Source organism: Oryctolagus cuniculus, chromosome 2, assembly GCF_964237555.1.
Source record: "Oryctolagus cuniculus chromosome 2, mOryCun1.1, whole genome shotgun sequence".
Taxonomy (NCBI): Eukaryota; Metazoa; Chordata; class Mammalia; order Lagomorpha; family Leporidae; genus Oryctolagus; species Oryctolagus cuniculus.
Genome location: NC_091433.1, coordinates 171,438,825 through 171,445,287, shown reverse-complemented (window position 1 = coordinate 171,445,287; position 6,463 = coordinate 171,438,825).

Sequence of the window (6,463 nt, the reverse complement as noted above, 5' to 3'; positions counted from 1 at the left end):
GGAGGATTAGCCTATTGAGCCACGGCGCCGGCTCCATGACCCAGTATCTTAAACATATACATGCACCCCACATAACTTCTGGGAAGACGATGCATATAAATAAGAACACTGTCTCCAAATAACGTGACTGCCCCAGACTTTTGTCTTCATTGTACTTTTTTATATTTTCTGAACTCCACAATTAGCACATACTACTTTCATCATGAAAAAAATAATGTGCCGAACTTAGAAAAACAAGTCAGCTGCTACCCGGGGCCAGCATGGGCAACTGACGGGGAAGGAGCAAAGGGAAATTTTCAGGGTGATGGACGTGGTCTATACAGATTGTGGTGGTGCACACACAGGCATATGTGTGTATTAAAACTCAGTAAGCTGGGGCCATCATTGTGGTACAGCAGGTTAAGCCCATGCCTGCAATGCCAGCATGCCATATCTGAGTACCAGTTCAAGTCCAGTTGCTCTGTTTCCAACCCAGCTCCCAGCAAATGGGCCTGGGAGGATTAACCAAGTGAGCCACGGCACCGGCCCCTCAAACTAAATCTTTAAAAGACAATGCAGGAAAATCAATGGATCAATTTGACTTGTGTCCTAATGACATCATTGCCTTGATTTGGAAGAGTAACACCTGTCACACTACTGGCTCTCATTAGTGGGCTCCATTTTAAAGCTGGAAAAACAGAGACTTCAAGAAATAGAAATTAATGTCCTAGGAATCTCAACAGAGTACACAATTAGGAACTACTTCCCAGGGGGTTGTTTCCTTGTCTCAAGTTGCTGCCCTGAGGTTCAGTTCATTCAGATGTTGGCTGAACACCTACTATGTTCTAAACACTGTGCGCTGACCTGGACACACACACCTGGCTCTTTGACCTAGGAGAGCTAAGTCAGGTCTCCAGAAAGGAGGCAAAGGAAGTAGGTGCAAGTCCTCACTTGCAGCTGCCATGGACCCATGGAACCTTCCAGAGAGTGATGGACTCCAGGGCACTCTGGCAGGGTGGCATCACCCCCCAGGTTGTGGTCACCTAGGCTTCTTGCACAATGGCTCTGTCTGCATGATGAAAAGCATCTGATGGACAAAATGACAAATCCCATGACAGTTGGAACAACAGCACGAGACTGCCCATGAGCCCTGACAGATGTATCTCCTTGGTGTAATTGGCAGTGGACACTAGTCATGAAGTGTGATCATGAAGTGTGAAGTTTGGAATCAGAAAACCCAGGAAGGAGCCGGTGCGCCACCTTTCCCCGCAGCCTCTGACCATGAGCAGATGCCTCACACTGTTTCAGCTGGGGTCCTCACCTGTCATAGCGAATGACACAAACCATGCTTAATGCCAGAACTCAGAAGACCTGACCAGGTGAAGAAGTTGAAAAACCTCCAAAGTGTGAATTGGCGATTTACAGCCTGTGGGCCAAATCTGACCCAATATTTGCTTATTGTCTATTTTTGTTTTTTATTAAAAACACTTATTTATTTATTTGAAAAGGAGAGCAACAGAGAAGGGGGAAAGACAGAGAGGGGATCACACACACACACACACACACACACACAGAGAGAGAGAGAGAGAGAGAGAGAGAGAGAGAGAGAATCTTCCATCTACTGGTTCACTCCCCAAATGGCTGCAACAGCCATGTCTGGGCCAGGCCAAAGCCAGGAACCTGAAACTAATCTCCCGCATGGGTGGCAGGGACCCAAGCACTTGGGCCATCTTCCACTGTCTTCTCAGGCGCATTAGCAGGAAGCAGAGTGGCCACGACCTGAACCAGCACTCCAATATGAGATGCCCATGTCAAAGTGGCAGCCTAACCTGCTATGCCACAGTGCCAGCTGCCAACATTAATTTTTGTAAATAAAGTTTTATTGAAACACAGCCACACATACTTGATCAATACTATGTATGGTTGCTTTTGTATTTCAACACAGAGTAGGTAGTTGCCACAGAGTTCTTGAGACCCACAAACCTAAAATATCTACTGTATTATTAGTCTGCTTTTCATTATCTTAACCAAGACACACACGAGCTTCTTGGAAGAGCAAAGGTTTGGTTCAGCCTACAGGCTGAAGGTTACAGTTCAGGATCAGGCAGTGCATGGTCTGGTATCTGTGGAGCTGGTCATGGTGGGTGCAGAGGAACAATCACATGCATGAGGCAGGAAACACACGGACAGAATCTGGGCCAAACTTGAACTCAGATACTAGCCAACCCTTTTGTGACAGCCACCCTCCAGGGCATGCCCCTAGTGACCTAAATATCTTCCACTAGTGCCACCTCTCTGATGCCATCATTAGCTCATGTCTCCAGCCTGAATCCATAGAGCATTAACATTAAGACAACGGAGTTTAAACAACTGCATCAGACCAAATTTGGCAAGTCCTGCCCTAAAGCACTGTCAGGTCTTACCTGTTGTGCTCTGCTGGTCACAGGGCCAAGCTCCAAAGGGGAGCTCACAGAACAAAATGTGGTGGACTGCATCCACCATCAAGAATTTACCTTAAAATTGTGTCTCTAATTGATACTTCTTATGGACTCTTAACATTTACTGTTACAGCTGTGCCTCCAAACACCTGAAGATGTAGTCTCCATTTCTCTCTGCTGAAAGTTTTGTCTCTGATCCATGTTTTAGGCATGGAGACAATAGGCATTCCTGGTTGGTTTTCTAGTTGTTCTGAGGTTGCTTATTCAGAACAGAAAAACGTACATCTTTTTGTGCATTTCATGACCTGTTCACATAAGGGGGAATGATTTTGTAGCAATAGTTTGAAAGGCTTTAGATATTTTTACTATTTAGATATCTGCCCACATTTAAATTGAGTCACTATTGGCAGGCCCCAAGCATGATCCCTCATTTTTTTAAAAAAAAAGATTTTTATTTTATTTATTTGAAAGAGTTACAGAGAGAGGTAGAGACAGAGAGAGAGAAGTGTTCCATCTGCTGGTTCACTCCCCAGATGGCCACAACAGCCAGAGCTGCACCAATCCAAAGCCAGGAGCCAGGAGTTTTTTCCGGGTCTCCCACATGGGTGCAGGGGCCCAAGGACTTGGGCCATCTTCTGCTGCTTTCCCAGGCCATAGTAGAGAGCTGGATCAGAAGTGAAGCAGCTGGGACTAGAACCGGTGCCCATATGGGATACCAGCGCTTCAGGCCAGGGCTTTAACCCACTGAGCCACTGCACTGGTCCCGATCCCTCATTTTTATACCACATATTTGTCTTTCAGGAAACAGTGAAGAACAGAGCCAGACAGTGAGCTCTTACAAACAAGAACAGTATTTAGTTTGGCGGACTCACAGAACTCAGCTTTGTATTTTGATGAAACAGACTCATGACAGATGTTCACTACCTGGATGGATGGATGGATGGATGGGTGAGTGGATGGATGGATAGATGGATGGATGCTGTCTCATTTGCTGATGTAAAGAATAATGCCCCCCGCCATGAAATTGAAATGAAACAGAGGATCTGAGAACTCTGTGTGAACTGCCAACCACTGGGGGCTCCCCTGGCAGTCTGATCCTAAACTCAACAACCTTATTTAGGCTGAGGGGGCCTCCGTAACACCTTGTCATCCCCACTAACACACAACACTGCATTCTCTTCCAAAACTGTCTGTGTGATTGAGGATAAAGCACCCTGAGAAAGCACAGTCAGCAAGGTCAGCCTTAAAGGCACAAAGGAGTCTCCAAAGGGAACAAGCACCATGGAGATAAACAGAAACAGAGGCAGGAAGCCCCCTTCGCTGGTGCTGCACAGGAGTCCATGGGCTGATCGCACACCTCTCCTCTGTGAAAGCTAAGAACTTGGCTGGGAGAGCTCCCTCGTGGCCCTCTTCCATCTGCCCAATCTTGCATCTGCCTCTGTGAGACGCTGCACAAACACAAACCTTCACAGAAATGCAGATGCCCCGAGTGTGGGTGCAGCCGGAGTTGCCAGGTCAGGCAGACATCTGTCCCTGGGCACTAGAGCCTCCATCGGACTGTGTAACAGCCAGACCAGACTAGGATCACCTTGGTGATCAGCTTACTCAGCAGCCCCGTGTAGAGGTAAGACCCCTCAGCACCGCCAGGGGGCCTAAGACCTGCTCAGCCTGACTGTCAACTTCCATACAACCTCCTCCTCAGCCACCTCAGTTGGGTGACTCTCCTGCTGCAGCCTGCTCTGGTCTGACACTGCCCAGCAAGGAAACTTATTCCCTACTCGCATTTCCCCATCACCTTCTATACTTTTACTTCAATTTGTACTGATTTATCTTTCATTTTATTTGAAAGGCAGAGAGACAGACAAAGATCTTCCATCTGCTGGTTTACTCCCCCAGAAATGCTTGCAACAGCCAGAGCTAGGTCAGGCCAAAGCCAGAAGCTCAGTTCTCATCTGGGCCTCACCCAGGTAGTAGGACCCTAGTACCTGAGCCATCATCTGCTGCCTCCCATGGGCATTGGTGGGAAGCTGGGTCAGAAGTAGAGGGGCAGGCTGGCGCCGCAGCTCAATAGGTTAATCCTCCGCCTGTGGCACTGGCACCCCGGGTTCTAGTCCCGGTCGGGGTGCCAGACTCTGTCCCGGTTGCTCCTCTTCCAGCCCATCTCTCTGCTGTGGCCCGAGAGTGCAGTGGAGGATGGCCCAAGTGCTTGGGCCCTGCACCCGCATGGGAGACCAGGAGAAGCACCTGGCTCCTGGCTTCAGATCAGCGCAGTGCGCCAGCGGCAGCGTGCCAGCTGCAGCGGCCATTGGGGTAGTGAACCAACGGAAAAGGAAGACCTTTCTCTCTGTCTCTCTCTCTCACTGTCCACCCTACCTGTCCAAAAAAAAAAAAAAAAAAAGAAGTAGAGGGGCAGTCAGCCAGCACCACAGCTCACTAGGCTAATCCTCCGCCTGCGGCGCCAGTACTTCAGGTTCTAGTCCTGGTTGGGGCGCTGGTTCTGTCCTGGTTGCTCCTCTTCCAGTCCAGCTCTCTGCTGTGGCCCGGGAAGGCAGCAGAGGATGGCCCAAGTGCTTGGGCCCTGCACCCGCATGGGAGACCAGGAGGAAGCAGCTGGCTCCCAGCTTCGGATCAGCACAGCACACTGGCCGTTGCAGCCATTGGGGGAGTGAACCAACGGAAGGAAGACCTTTCTCTCTCTCTCTCTCTCACTGTCTAATTTTGCCTGTCAAAAAAAAAAAAAAAAAAGTAGAGGGGTGGGAGTCAAATCAGACACTCTGGCTGGCACCCTGACTTGGGCACCCCAAGCAGCAACTCCATCACACAGATGTTTTCATCTTAGAAAAGGTATTTGAAGGACACGTAGCTCACGTGACAGCTGAGGAACCACCATGAAGGAAGAATGCTGAATCCCTCATAGCCAGTTCTGCCCTCCACTCAGGCTTGTGAACTGGACAGGAGGATGCTGGATAATACTATGCCCTCTCCAAAGCGCAGTCCTGGACAAGCTGAGGGTTGTTCATCTCAGCCTATGATCCTCACTACTCCAAACATCAACCTGTGCCCTAGGATCCCTGGAAAAACGCTGCAAAACTAAGACCATCAGAAACACCTTTTAAGAAAACTGGTTGGACTGCAGGCAGAACTGTATATTAACTATTAAATGTTTTCCCTTTAGAAATGCCACCCACCTTCTCTTAAAGTCAGCTCTCCTCCCAGGCCAGCTAATAAAGAACATGCATGGAACTAACCCACAGTCATGTCACAGTCCACTAATGCTGCATCATCTTGGTCCAGAAACTGTTTCCCTGTCACTATTAAATCAAGTTCAAAGCTTTCATCCTTGGGATCTTGTCCCTCACATCACATGCCAAACAGCCACTCCCCCTTGCACTGTTTGGTCTGAAGGTGCTGCAGGGGCAGTAGATTTAGAAATCAAAAAGCAAGGGTTGGGGGCTGTAATTTGATGAGCTAAGCTTCCACTGTGGCACCAGCATCCCATATAGATGCTGGTTTGAATCCCGGCTGCTCCTCTTCCGATCCAGCTCTATGCTATGGCCTGGGAAAGCAGTGGAAGATGGTCCAAGTCCTTGAGCCCCTGAACCTGCACGGGAGACCCAAAAAAATCTCCTGGCTCCTGGCTTCGGATAAGCTCAGCTCAGGCCTTTGCAGCCATTTGGGGAATGAACCAGCAGATGGAAGACCTTTATCTCTGTCTCTTCCTCTCTCTGTAACTCAACCTCTCAAATAAATAAATAAAACCTTAAAGAAAAATCCAGGGATAAAATTTCAATTAGCTAAGCAAACTCATCATTTTTGTTGATTTCTGCCTCCCAGACACAACTATGGTGATTTCATCTCCTCATCCCAACACTGACTCATCCCCCTCTTAAATTCATCATGGATTAGGAACTCCAGCCTAGGGGATGCATATCGTCTTTCAGGATACCACCCTGTACCTAGCACAGGGCTGGGCTCATGCTCTGCATGGTCATTACTGGGCTTGTGCTAAACAGTACCAAGGATCAGCTGACCCATCCAGATGCAGG